Below are 15,692 nucleotides of genomic sequence, written 5' to 3'. Positions count from 1 at the left end.
AATTTTCCATTGTTACAACCTCTCAATACACCACAGCATCATCTGAAAAAAGCCTCAGTGAACTTCCGATGTCATCCACAAGGTCATTTATGTATATTGTGAATACCAACGGTCCTATGACACTCCCCTGCGGCACACCTGAAATCACTCTTACTTCGGAAGACTTCTCTCCATTGAGAATGGCATGCTGCGTTCTGTTATCTAGGAACTCTTCAATCCAATCACACAACTGGTCTGATTGTCCATATGCTCTTACTTTGTTCATTAAACGACTGTGGGGAACTGTATCGAACGCCTTGCGGAAGTCAAGAAACACGGCATCTACTTGTGAACCCGTGTCTATGGCCCTCTGAGTCTCGTAGACGAATAGCTCGAGCTGGGTTTCACACGACTGTCTTTTTCGAAACCCATGCTGATTCCTGCAAGGTAGAGTTCTAGTCTCCAGAAAAGTCATTATACTCGAACATAATACGTGTTCCAAAATTCTACAACTGATCGACGTTAGAGATATAGGTCGATAGTTCTGCACATCTGTTCGACGTCCCTTCTTGAAAACGGTGATGACCTGTGCCCTTTTCAAATCCTTTCGAACGCTACGCTCTTCTAGAGACCTACGGTACACCGCTGCAAGAAGGGGGGCAAGTTCCTTCGCGTACTCTGTGTAAAATCGAACTGGTATCCCATCAGGTCCAGCGGCCTTTCCTCTTTTGAGCGATTTTAATTGTTTCCCTATCCCTCTGTCGTCTATTTCGATATCCACCATTTTTTCATCTGTGCGACAATGTAGAGAAGGAACTACAGTGCAGTCTTCCTCTGTGAAACAGCTTTGGAACAAGACATTTAGTATTTCGGCCTTAGTCTGTCATCCTCTGTTTCAGTACCATTTTGGTCACAGAGTGTCTGGACATTTTGTTTTGGTCCACCTACCGCTTTGACATAAGACCAAAATTTCTTGGGATTTTCTGCCAAGTCAGTACATAGAACTTTACTTTCGAATTCATTGAACGCCTCTCGCATAGCCCTCCTCACACTACATTTCGCTTCGCGTAATTTTTGTTTGTCTGCAAGGCTTTGGCTACGTTTATGTTTGCTGTGAAGTTCCCTTTGCTTCTGCAGCAGTTTTATAACTCGGTTGATGTATCACGGTGGCACTTTTCCATCTCTTACGATCTTGCTTGGAACATACTCATCTAACGCATATTGTACGATGGTTTTGAAGTTTGTCCACTGATCCTCAACACTATCTGTACTTGAGACAAAACTTTTGTGTTGAGCCGTCAGGTACTCTGTAATCTGCTTTTTGTCACTTTTGCTAAACAGAAAATTTTTCCTACCTTTTTTAATATTTCTATTTACGGCTGAAGTCATCGATGCAGTAACCGCTTTATGATCGCTGATTCCCTGTTCTGCGTTAACTGTTTCAAATAGTTGCGGTCTGTTTGTCACCAGAAGGTCTAAATGTTATCGCCACGAGTTGGTTATCTGTTTAACTGCTCAAGGTAGTTTTCAGATAAAGCACTTTAAAAAATTTCACTGGATTTTTTGTCCCTGCCACACGTTATGAACGTTTGAGACACCCAGTCTATATCCGGCAAATTAAAATCTCCACCCAGAACTATAACATGGTGGGGAAATCTACTCGAAATATTTTCCAAATTATCCTTCAGGTGCTCAGCCACAACAGCTGCTGAGCCAGGGGGCCTATAGAGACATCCAATTACCATGTCTGAGCCTGCTTTAACCGTGACCTTCACCCAAATTATTTCACATTTCGGATCTCCGTCAATTTCCTTCGATACTATTGCACTTCTTATCGCTATAAACACGCCTCCCCCTTCACTGTCCAACCTGTCTCTGCGGTATACATTCCAATCTGAGTTTAGGATTTCATTACTGTTTACGTCTGGTTTCAGCCAACTTTCTGTCCCTAGTACTATATGGGCGTTGTGACCGTTTATTAATGAGAGCAGTTCTGGGACCTTTCTATAGACGCTCCTGCAGTTTACTGCATTTTGCCTACTCCTACCTTGCCGCGTCTCAGGAGGCGTCTTGTCGGGCCTAGGGAGGAAATTCTCTAACCTAAAAAACCTTTATAGTCATCGTCATTGACACTTTCAAACTCTGTCATGTCTCTTCTCTGACCGTACCGTTGTCTTTTAGTCCATTGTCGTACTGTTATTTGAAGCGCGCTAAACTTTGCCTTCACTTTACTTCTTAACGGATTTACTATTACCTGTAGCTGACTTACTACACTACAGGTTCCACACTCGATATCAATTTTAGCTTTCGTCTGTTTCAAGAATTCTATGTCCAGGAGACATGGTACTGATAGGTTTTTAACAATGAGAAAAATGCATGTTACTGAAATGGACTCTATTTGGATTTGAAGCTGTGTCTGAAGATTTACGCGTTGTGTGGACCAATTGCTCCCGAAACGGTGCAACCATGAATTGGAAGTGCAAAATCTTTGCATACAGAAGATATTTGCTTAAATAAACATAAAGATAAGACATTTATATTAGCTCCTGTATCTACGATGGCTGTTACCGGTATGTTGGCAATTGATATTCTTATGGAAGCTTGAACTTGTTCATCCCAAGTGTCATCATTTGTCTTTCGTCTCAGTGTCTGCTACTTGATCATCCAGTAAGTTTGTCTCTTTGTGATACCTGATTGCATTAATTTTGTGTTGACTGATGGACATGGTGCCCCCATTCAAACCTGCAGCCTCCTCTAGGAGGCTCAAATGTGCTATATTTAATTTTCCGTCCGGCGTTTACTTTCCTGCTAGTTCATGTTTCTCAAAGTTTCTACCGTCTCAAACTGGTGTTGGTTTTGTGGCACGAACTCGGGTGGAAATGGGTCTTGTTACTCTGGTGTATTCACTTGCGCATAATAAATTTGCGTATTACGCTGGCGTTTAGGCTTCACACTTCCCGGAGGTCCATTCGCTTGTTGCTTGAAGTGTACATTCTGTGGCTGAAAATTGTTTTGCTGTTACTTGTGTGGAGTATAACCGTTGTTGAAAGATGTATGTTGTCCTCCATCTTGACAATGCTATTTATTTTCTTTCCACTGGCAATGTGAATCGTAACTCTTGATTGTTTTGATAATTGCCGTTGGTTGGGTTGCGTGTTTCCATATTGCTGGGGCTGTGTGTTATGTGCGTTTCCGTACTGCTGTGGTGACGAATTATATAGTCCTATTGGATTGTATCTCTTCCCGTTATTGTAGTTTTGTATTTACTGTTGGAGTACATGCTGTGTTTATTTTTGAAATCGTTGCGAGGTTGGTACTGACTGTCGCTGTGGCGCGCTTTCGCGCGGCTATCATTGTTGCCTGCGTACTCTATATTGTTGTGGCTGCCTGCACTGAAGTGGGCGTTACCAACATTAACCCCAACGGCCTCGTAAATCAGATGTAATGAGTCTAGCACTGATACTAACGTGTCAGTATCTCCCTCAGAGACCTTTACTAACTTTTCTCTGATCGCAATCGGTAGCTTTGTTTTTAGGATCATAATAACGTCTTTGGTGGTGATTGGCGAATCCCAGAACTTAATTTTCGCTAAATATTTCTCGAAATCTCCCCTCAGGCTACTGCGCTGGCTATTAAACACTTCGGCGTTGCAAACCTCTTTTCTCAGGCGCTTCTGCACACCAGAACTCCAGAATTTAGCTAAAAAATTTGTTCGAACTCCTTGTAACTTTTACAAGAGTCGACCATTTCGGTTCCCCATAAGCCAGCTTCTCCTACGATAAATCCTGTAACGAATTGAATTCGCTGGCAGTGACTCTAGCTATTCAGAAAAAATTCCTGAAAAATTTCGGAGGAATATTATAGGATGAATTTCTCTTTTCTGTGGGTGAAAAGTCGGAAAAACACGATGCTTGATCACGCTCTCCTCCTGCATCAAACTGACAAAAGTTGGTGGGCTGGTACTCCGATTGAATTGTGTTTCTATAGAACAGTGGGTTTGAGCGTTATCAAGTGGTGAACGGTAATGTATCTGCTGTTGTTCATCACGTGTGGGTGAATTATTCCGCTCTCCTGACGCGTGATTTGGCGAATTTTCAACTTGACATTTGAGTGTACGAACTTCACCAACTATCTGTTGACGCCATTCAGGTAAATCCTGAGCTAACGTTCGTCTTATCTGGCCTAATTCTGACATGACCGTGTCTCCTGTTTTTCCAGGGGCTGACAGTATTTCAAAAGTTACATTTTTGACAGTTTCCTTCTTTTCTATGAACCCGTCTTTGTTTTTATTCCACTCCTGGTAGTGGTCGGACAATGCTTCGACATATGCCTTGACAGTATTCTTATCTTGATCCTCTATATTGAGAGTCTCAATCTGTTTGGAAAGATCATCAACGACATTCTCGATCGTGTGTATTGCGATTTTAACTCCCTTTACGTCATCAGAGATGACATTACAATCTTTTTTTAATGTTGCAGCTTGTTGATGGTATTCCATCACTTTCGAATTTATCTCTCCCTTAGGTTCTTCGACTTTGGCATCGAACCGTTTGGAAATGTCCTCTATTTTCGACTCTACTTGTGTGTGAATTTCTAATCTCATGGCCTTGATCGGACTACTGATTTGCTTTTTTTGCATTACCCAACTGGGTATTTAAATCAGCTGTTATATCTGCTTTTAGTTCGGTCTCTACCGAGTTTAACCGTGAATTTAGGTCATTTATCTCTGTTTGCAGGTCTGTTTTTATTGAATTTATGTCTGTTTTTACTGAATTTATTTTTCCATTAACATTTGCAATGACCTGGTCTTTATTACGCCGTCTTTCGGCTTTCTCATTTTCTTCGCAGGCCTTTTTATCCATTTTTCCTGCTTTTTACATTCCTTTCTTCGTGTTTCTTTCTGTCTTTGCCTTTCGAACTAGCTTTCCATTATTGACTCGATCATTGCAGCCAGGTCACTTTTTTCAAAAACGGGAATAGTTTGCGCTCTAGGACCGGCTTCTAAAATTTCGGTCGCGGCTGCTTCTGCCTCCGTACGTGTACCTATCGCGCGCGATCGTAATGGATAGTGAGGTCCATTCGGATCACCACCGTCATATGCTTTTGTCTGTGTCCGCTGTTTACCGTCAGCCACGTTCACGAATTATTTGTCAAACGTCAATGTGCTACAGATATTATTTGTCATTGCCGCCAGTCGTTTGTCTGTGACGTAGTGCTATGTATGGCTTGCTGGGACCTGAGACGAAATTTTAACTGTGGGTAACAATTGGCGTTCACGTATGTCAAGAAGTCAAGATGGTTCCTATTTATTGCAAACAAATGAAATGACACACGTTTAGCACTTTTGAGCGTAACTATCTGCACTATTGTAAGATTTTGAGCTGCACTGACGACAACAGTACACTTTCACTGAATTTAACTACCGAAGACTGGACTATGGAAAAAATGAAATAAAGCAGTTCCAAGGCGGGAGAAGACAGAGTTAAGTTTTGGTCAACTCGCAAGATGCTACGTCACTACGAAAACTTGGTTACTGCGTATGAAAATTTTTCATACCTTTTGCTGTCTTGATAGAGGCACGGCTGGATACTCGCGTTTTTTGGTATTTCCTGCGTTCGTTCGTCCCACATGAAAAAATGAAACAGTTATTAAAACAATGCCTGACATTCTTTGGACAAGGAGCAGCAAATTAATTTATTTGAGATTTCTAGGAAGAAACATTATCTTTTCCGCGCGTTTTCGTGACCGCGATGCAGTCATACCCGGATCGACACTAAGGGACCAAATGATTTACTGACTTTAAAAGAAATCAACACTACAGAAACGATAGGAAAACGATATTGTTCCTCCTGCCTCAATGCTGCTTCGGTCTATCAGCGTGATAGTAATGTCTGGAGATAAACTGATACAAAATGATTAACATTCAAGTAATGAGAAGGTGGAGAAGGATAATTTGTCTCAATAAGCACACTTCACATACAACACACGTTTTTTAATGCTACGTACCTTTTTATATTACAGTTACAATAGCTGGTGCGTATTAACAAAAGCTTTGCAAATCACAGGCAATACTTGAGATTAATGTCCTCTTGATCGTGGCTGCTCGTAATTAATTACATAAAACTATATGTTTTCTGAGTGAGAAGACAATTAGCACATTTACAGACTATTTTGCACAAATTATAAAATACAGATTGCGGATCGCAGCAAGTCCGCGTCCGCCTTTCATGGAATAGAAACAGTAAAAGGTGAAGCGCTCAAGGCCTCATTTGTCTTGAAAAAATAGAATCATTAATTGATACGTGTACATAGAGATTTAGAGCCGCCGCGCAGGAGCGGCAAATATAAACAATAATAGATTCTGTCGCTGCTATGCGACGGTTCATTTCTTTTACATTACAATTGTTTGACAACTTCAGGCCATCAGGCGTTTACTAGTGAGCGTATACTAATGTTTGTGAGGCGAAAATTACCAATATTATAGTGCTCACCTAGTTCCGAATCGTCTGCTAAGTTAATCCAGATTTTTGGAAGTTGGATTAAAAGGGTCGAGCTGATAAAAGCATTCAAGCCATGCCTACTCCATGTAGCCTGTTGTATGTATAGTACTCTTTCTTATTATTGCGCCTATAGCGTCGTCTCCACATAACAAAGAAATTGGAATGTTTCGTGCAGTATGCAACAGTTACACGCTCCACGCCTATCCAACTGTAATCGTGGCGCCACGAAATCGCTACTTTTTTTTATAGTCGAACAAGAAAACAAAGCTCTTTTCTGAGGTTTCCATCTATGACGTTCCTCCAACCAATTTCTTGTAGCGTATTTCCATTCTGCACACAAGAAAACGATAGGAATAATTCTTAAATAAAAGTAAAAATATTTAAAAATTCGTAAACATTTGTCACAGACATTGTTTACAAACTGAAAAGAAAACTAAATGCCACATATACAGAATATCCCTATAGCATTCACAAATAATTTATCACTTTTCTGTATTATCAGCGCCTTTGTCCACAGATCTTTTTTTTTTTCATGTTGAAACAGTAGCATATATGCGTCTGCCGTAAAAATCTCGGTCCTGTTTCATCCACCGCCGGCACACAGAATTTCTCAGGGTCTCCACGTCATAGAACTACCTTTACCGACGGGCAACTAGCTACGCAATTCATAATATGTAGTAATCCGGCGGTCGTCACGGGTGGTACGGCAGACACGCCGGATGTTGTGTGACGTCACTGCAGCTGCTGGTTAGCCCTTCAGCTTCTCTGCAGCGATGAACTTACGCATTATCTAACGATCTTGACGTTCACTGTGGCATCTCGATACTTCCGCCTCAGTCTTTCATGAATGCGACTGGGCGTTGCACCGAATTTAGTCACAGAACACTGTCTCCTATGTATTCTGATGTCATACAGTCTGTCTCTCCTAAGAGTCTAAGGCACACTTTATCTGGTGTTTTGGCAGATATTCACAATTTCGGTTTTTTACAACGTGTAGTTGGATTCAGCCCGAACTAATATAGGTCATCACGTCTTTCATACGACAGCCAGCATCGATCGAACGCGTCGGTTTTTTTCTCCCTACAAACAAAATTATTTTTAAAGTGGAACGTGCCCGTTCGACATAGCAGTCTCATATTAGTGTAGTATTATATTCATTTTATCGGTGTGTACCAACAGGGACAGTAAAACACGGAGAATAATCAGCTGTGATTGCACCGCCCTGGTGCACTAATTTGGGGCCACTATATCGAACACACACGTAGAGTTTCACCTTAAAAACCATTTGGTTCGTAGCGGGAAACGAATCGACACTTTCCGTTCACGCAGGGCGTCGTACGAAAGAGTGACGCTGATTCCAGATGCACGTTGCAGAAACGAAATTGCAAATATCTGCCGAATCACCAGAGAAAATGCTTCCGACGATCCGTAGGGAAGACATCCGGTGTAGTGCTCTCATCTGCCACATATACGATAGGAATAATTCTTAAGTAAAAGTAAAAATATTTAAAAATTCGTAAACATTTGTCACAGACATTGTTTACAAACTGAAAAGAAAATACAACAAATTCATTACTTCATTATCAGCATAATGGAGGAGGAAAAAGTTGGGAGGAATTGCTCTCTCGCTGACCCTCGGCATTCAAACGTGGTGCTAAATAGCTTTTTGTATAAAATAGCTGTTACAGAGATACATCGAAAAGTGAAGTTGTTAGAGCTCCCTGTTCACTGCTTCGGTTAATATAAACACTCTAACGTGAAGATGAGTGTGTAACGTATTCGAATGCTGTGAGATGGACTGGAAAAATCGGCGATCGCTTTTATTAGGAGCCCCGAGCCATATTGGTATGAAATTATCCGTCGGAGTGAAATAAATCTGCGACGGAGCGCTGGATGGCCAGCTGCCAGTATAAGCTGTGGCCACCCGCCAGCCAGTAACGGGTTATTTACTGCTCCTGAGTAAGATACCGCCACGCGATGAAATTCAAGAGGCCACTTAATGGACTCGTGAACTAAATTGTATCCGCTCCAAACGTCTGGCGACATTGCTCACCACCGAGTCAGGTATATTATAGTGGGTGTTTTCCCTCAGAATTCAGAAATAATGGTGTTACCATCTCCGGAATGAATTTTTCACTCTGCAGCGCAGTGTGCCCTTATACGAAAGCTCTTGGCAGATTAAGAATGTCCGCTGTACAGGGACGTAATTTTAATCTGCCAGGAACTGTCACGTTACCACTTCTCTGAAAACCGGTCATTTCAGAAAACGTTCTTCTTACTAAATTCATCTTGACTACGTGTTACATAATCTCCCGCCGGCGAGATCCATATGCACAAATTCAGCTTTACTTATCTGACAAGCCACCTACCGGCCTTCGTGTGGAAGGCTGACAAGAGGCGATAGTCCTTGCTCGATGATAAGGTACCTGGTTCGAATCTGCAGCAGGAAAAGACAGTCCCAAGCATTTCAATAAAATCTTCACGGATTTCTTGTCGCATAAGATCGCAGTGGGAGCGCGAAATTTCGGATGTGCGACGTGCCGGTGTGCATCAAAGTGAACATCATCAGTGAAAATATTCACCAACGGCTCCAAAACAAGAGAAGGAGATAACTTTCTTGGGCTATGTTTAAGCTTCCGACGGATGCTAGTTTCTTCGCGGGGCAACGGCCTTGCCGCAACGGATACTCCGGTTCCCGTCAGATCACCCGAGTTAAGCGCTGTCGGGTGCGGTCGGCACTTGGATGGGTGACCATCCGGGCTGCCATGCGCTGTTGCCATTTTTAGGGGTGCACTCAGCCTCGTGATGCCAATTGAGGAGCTACTCGACCGAGTGGTGGCGTCTCCGGTCAAAGAAAACCATCGTCACGACCGGGAGAGCGGTTGAAACGTCCCCTTAGAAAAATTAATGAATTACTGTGCTGACAAACCTTTTACATTATTTGATTTTCAAACAGCTGAGCAGAACTGAACGTACTCAGACATTTCGCTCTTTACCTATTCCAATCAACACTAAACTGACAGCCAATATTTTTAGCGCAACGCAATCTGACTTTCAATAATCCCTACAAAAGAATGGCCCTGACTGACATTAACCTATACGTTTCACAAATCACTTACCTCACAAAAATCTTAGTTACTCGAACTACTGCAATACAGCGAGCGCCACTACTGCCAGCTAAATAAAAGATTCAAACTACTGAAGGCACTAACTACTGATAGGCATACTTAGCAAAAGAAAGATTTTGATAGAGAACAAGCAATATATTTACCTTAATAGTGTTCAAAAGTCATTATATATATATATATATATATATATATATATATATATATATATATATATATATATATATATATATATATATCAGTCCATGATATCCAATATTACAAATTTACTCTGATGGACACACGTCCAGATCATCCGCTCTCAAAACTCCGCCATTTCTCTCCCCACATCCACCACTGCTGGCGACTCACCTCCAACTGCGCAACGCTACGCGCTGTTAACAGCCAACTGCCCAACACTACAATAGCAAATTCCAACACCCAGCCACAGACTGCACACAGCACAGCCAGTGATTTTCATACAGAGCGCTAATTGGCGGTGGCGCTACCAATATAAGAACCTAAACAGCCTACTTACTCGGTGTGCTGACCACACGCCCCTCCTGTCCGCGGTCGGATGGTCCCGATGGGCCACTTGTGGCCTGAAGACGGAGTGCTTTTTTTAGTATCTTCGCTACCAAAGTTCTTGCAGTTAAGAAAGCACATCGCTATGGGGCCAACCAGTTCGACGACAACCTTACTGTCACGGATCAGAGGGGTACACTAAAAAACCTAAAATGTTGCAGTGGGTCTTCAACAGACACTAACTGCCATGTGCTCGATATAATCAAGTTAATCTACCATTGTGAAAGTCAACATAAATGTGACTAGTTGTTATGGGTCAGGGGACTCTCTGGTATCGCATGAAACAAGCTGTCGGACCACCTCGAGAAACAAATTATTGTAGATGTCGAACTTACTGCCAAAGCCTACTAGATACAGATTTGGTTGCTGGCTAAAGAAAATCGTCCATTAAGAATGGTCTGGTCACAGACGTGTGAGATCTCAAAACAGTCCAAAGGACGACATTTGTCCAACACTCACGGACAGATAAATTATGTTGTCTTTTAATAGCGTAATGAATTTTCTGAGTGCAGCACATGGAAGAGGCTGAAAGGCTGGTCTCTAGAACTTTGAAATTAAAATATTTCTCTACATAAGATAAAATTGAACACACAAGGATATTTTACGTTAGTATGTTAAGCACACGATTACCCTATCAAGTCGGTATACTCCCGGACACTCTTAAGCTGTAGCACGTAATGGAAATAGACGAATAGATAAAAAAACACGAAACTTACATAGATAGGCACACATGAATCGGCATTCCTTATACACTGACGGAGGAAACTACTGCAACACCAGGAAAGAGTTGTGTGATGTCAACGAAAGATTATAGGTGTGTTTCTATATCTGAAAGACGATGCCTATTCAAGTACCGCCCCAGTCGCATAAGAAAGTTGCTAGTAACGTTACTATGAGAAAGCAAATCAGGTTTTCAGTAAAATACGCAGTAACGGTCATGAGTGATCGTTACCTTTGAGATTGGACGTGACGACGTTACTAAAGAATGCCTTCAAGGCCTGTTTTCCAACAGGATAACGCTCGCCCACACTTCAAACAGTTACAGTTCAGTGACACAGCATCGTACTCTCTTCATACTTTATTTTTTTCTGTACAGTGTGTGAGTAGTGTAATTAAATCTTTGAATTTTATTTTCAATATTCGCAGCTGCTTGCAAAAATAAGATGTATCTTCAAATGATGAATGGATCTATCTATTTCGTTTGTTGGTTTACAATTATAATATATTTAAAACCCCCAACTTTAGACTGAGTGAGGTGGCGTACTGGGTAGCACAGTGGAGCCGCATTCAGGAGGAGGACGGTTTAAACCCACGTACTGCCATCCAGGTTTATGTTTTGCTTGATTTCCCTAAGGCGCTCCTGGTTCTTTTCAAAAGGCACGGCCTATTTCCTTTCCCATCGTCGCCAGACTTCGAGTTTGTGTTCCGTCTCCAATGACCTCAATATCGACCGGACGTTAAATGCAATCTTTCTTCATTCCTTTTTACCCTTAGTCTTCTCGGAAGAAATGCTAAGATTGTGTAGCTGTGAAATGGAACTCCTACTGGGATGCACTGCACACAGTTTTTTTTTTTTTTTCAAATTCTTCATTTCCAGTAATTGATATTTCGAAATATAGTGCAGATAAACAGCGCGTATCTGAGTAAACCTTCAGCACCATTTCACACGTAAGTCCACGTTTTAATATCAGTAAGCAATTGAAACTGCACCAGTGGTCTAGGGATAGTGTCTTTGATTAGAAATCAAAGCGTCCTCGAATGCGGACAACGCTTAAATTTTGATTAATAGTCTCCACTGGCGTCCGAAGGCTTCCGGCATAAAAAGTCACCTTCATTCTGCCATCAGCCTTGTCAAAGAGGGCGGAAGAACGGGCAGAAGTCCAGGTCCCTCCCTTGGCCTTGAGGTGGGAGACGGCCCCTAAAGGCGGAAGAATCAGTAATGATCAACGGCATTAGAATACAGAAGGCAATGGGACCCACTGCATTAAAGACACACAACGTGTATCCACAGGACATGTGGCCCGTAATTGAAAAAGTGTCATGATGATCTTTCCACTGGCCTCACATTTTCTATTTGTTTCGTTCCTATGTGACTTAGATTTCTGTATTTCCCTGAACATTTTTGTACTCCCTTCTTTCACTGATAAGCTGAAGTATTTCATGTGTTATCCGTGGTTTCTTCACAGTTGCTTTACTTGTATCTACGGTTTTCTTTCCAACTTCTGTGATTGCCCTCTTTGTAGATGTCCGTTCCTCTTCAACTGCACTGCTTGCTGAGCTGTTCGTTACTGCAGTATCTATTGCTTAGGGAACTTCAAGCGTGTCTCTTCATTCCTTCGTGCTTCCGTATCCCACTTCTTTGCGAACTGATTTTTTCTGACTGGTGTCTTGAACTTCAGCCTACTCTTCATCATTACTAAATTGTGATCTGAGTTTATATCTGTTCCTGGGTATGCCTTACAGTCCAATAACTGATTTCGAAATCTCACCCTCAAATCTTCCTGTATCTCCTTGCATTTTCCAAGTATACCTTCTCTTCGGTGAAACTAAAAATAAGGGCGGTAACATCAAGAATGCAGTGGGAACCCCATTGTTAAATGCAGAGGAGAGATGCGGATAGGTGGAAAAAGAGCTCGTACTGAGGCGCGATCCACGAATGGATCAAGGGGGGGGGGGGAGATTTCGAGAAATATTTAGCGAAAATTAAGTTCTGGGATTCGCCAATCACCACCAAAGACGTTATTATGATCCTAAAAACAAAGCTACCGATTGCGATCAGAGAAAAGTTAGTAAAGGTCTCTGAGGAAGATACTGACACGTTAGTATCAGTGCTAGACTCCTTACATCTGATTTACAAGGACGTTGGGGTTAATGTTGGCAACGCCCACTTCAGTGCAGGCAGCCAGAACAATATAGAGTACGCAGGCAACAATGATAGCCGCGCGAAAGCGCGCCACAACGACAGTCAGTACCAACCTCGCAACGATTTCAAAAATAAACACAGCATGTACTCCAACAGTAAATACAAAACTACAATAACGGGAAGAGATACAATCCAATAGGACTATATAATTCGTCACCACAGCAGTACGGAAACGCACATAACACACAGCCCCAGCAATATGGAAACACGCAACCCAACCAACGGCAATTATCAAAACAATATGACTTTGGCGCAAATTGTGCCCTCCGTCACTCACCGCGTGGTGGCTAGCGGAGTATATATGTAGATATGTAGATGTAGAGTAGATTGAAGGGCTTGTTTGATGACGCGACAGAAGAAGAAACAGGAGTCGACAGAGAATAGATAGGGGATCCAGTACTAGAATCAGAATTTAAAAGAGCTTTGGAAGACTTAAGATCTAATAAGGCAGAATATATAGATAACATTCCATCGTATTTTTTAAAACAATTGGGGGAAGTGACAACAAACCGACTATTCACGTTGGTGTGTAGAATGTATGAGACTGGCGATATACGAGGGTTGAATGAAAAGTAATGCCTCCACCTTCGTTAATTGGGTTTGGATGGGAATATTTTTATAAATCAAACGCAGAAATAATCCTTAGAATGTGATCTTTAATTACCAATATTCTCGTTTCCACATAATCACCAGCCAATTGGATACATTTCTGCCAACGATGTACAAGTTTTCTGAAGCCGTCACGGAAGAAGTCAACACTCTGTTTCCTTAACCACAGTCTCACAGTTCTCTCAGCTTCGTCATCAGAAGCATAATGATGACCCGGCAGATCGTCTTTCATTATCGGGAACAGATGGAAGTCAGACGGTGATAAATCTGGACTGTACGGAGGATGCCGTACGGTGGTGAGATTCAGTCTCTGAAGTTCTGTTGTGGTGGCACGTGAAGTGTGTGGTTTGGCATTGTCATGCTGCAGGAAAACATTTCCCTTTTCCTTTCTGACCCTTTTTAGCCATCGTTTCAGAGTTCGCGGCGTTGTGATGTAACGCTCTGAATTTATTGTTGTTCCACGATCAAGGAAATCAACATGGATAGCACCATCTGCGTCCCAGAACACCGCGGCCACGATTTTTACAGCTGGGAGCTGCGTCTTGAATTTCTTTTCCTGGGGCGAGTCTTCGTGTCTATATTCCATAGACTGACATTTCGTCTCCGTGTCGTAATGGTGTACCCACGTTTCGTCTCGTGTCACAATTGAATGAAGAAAGGCGTCACCTTCATTCTCGTAACGCTAGAGGAGTTCCTGGCAAATTTCAAGCCTGTGCGCTTTCATTTCATGAATCAGTATCCGGGGTTCTCATCGTGCACAGATGTTCCGATAGCCAAGCAAAGCAATAATGTGATTCACACGTTCTTGTGCAATACGGAATGTGCTTGCAATTTCTCTCTGAGTGATACGACGATCGTCCTGAATCAATCTGTCAACATCTTGCTTGTGAAACTTGGTGGTTGCTGTCGCAGGACGTCCAATTGTTTGTTTGTCACCCAGATCAGATGTTCCCGCCTCAACACCTTTAAACTTACTCGTCTAACGACGCGCAGTACTCGCATCAACACAATCACCATAAACTGCTTTCATTCTCTGATGAATCTCTTTTGAGGTGACACCTCCTACTGTCAAAAATTCAATGACTGCACGTTGCTTAAATCGCATTGACCTACCGTCTGCGTGGGGTTCCATACTTTACACTGTCACAACACAACTGTTCGATGCTAAGGCTTCCCGCCAGCTGGAGCTGTAGAGAAGAAGCTACGGAAGAAGCCAGTACTGCCGCATAACAACTCTGCCAACTGTTGAAGAGTTACGAAGGTGGAGACATTACTTTTCATTCAACCCTACTACATCCAGACTTTCGGAGAAACATCATCCACACAATTCTGCAAGAGACGACAAGTGAGAATATTATCGCAGAGTCAACTTAACAGCTCATGCAAACAAGTTGCTGGCAAAATTAATATACAGAACAATGGAAAAGAGAACAAGATATGGTAGTTTGGGTTTGGGGAAGGTAAACGTACCAGAGAGGCAGTTCTGACGTTGCGGCTGATAATGGAAGCAAGACTGAAGGAAAATCGAGACATGGTTGGTTGGTTGGTTTGGGAAAGGAGACCAGACTGCGTGGTCATCGGTCTCATCGGTTTAGGGAAGGATGGGGATGGAAGTCGGCCGTGCCCTTTCAGAGGAACCATCCCGGCATTTGCCTGGAGTGATTTAGGGAAATCACGGAAAACCTAAATCAGGATGGCCGGACGCGGGATTGAACCGTCGTCCTCCCGAATGCGAGTCCAGTGTCTAACCACTGCGCCACCTCGCTCGGTGATCGAGACATGTTCACTGGATTTATCGACCTGTAAAAAAAAGCATTTGACAATGTAAAATGGTGCAAGATGTTCGAAATTCCGAGAAAAGTAGTGGTAAGTTATAGGGAGACACGGGTAATATAGAATATGTACTAGAACCAAGAGGGAACAAAGAGACTGGAAGACCAAGAACGTATTACAAATGGTCTGCGACAGGGATGTAGTCTTTCGTCCCATTTG

This window comes from Schistocerca piceifrons, chromosome 7, assembly GCF_021461385.2.
Source record: "Schistocerca piceifrons isolate TAMUIC-IGC-003096 chromosome 7, iqSchPice1.1, whole genome shotgun sequence".
NCBI lineage: Eukaryota > Metazoa > Arthropoda > Insecta > Orthoptera > Acrididae > Schistocerca > Schistocerca piceifrons.
This window is presented reverse-complemented; position numbering follows the sequence as displayed.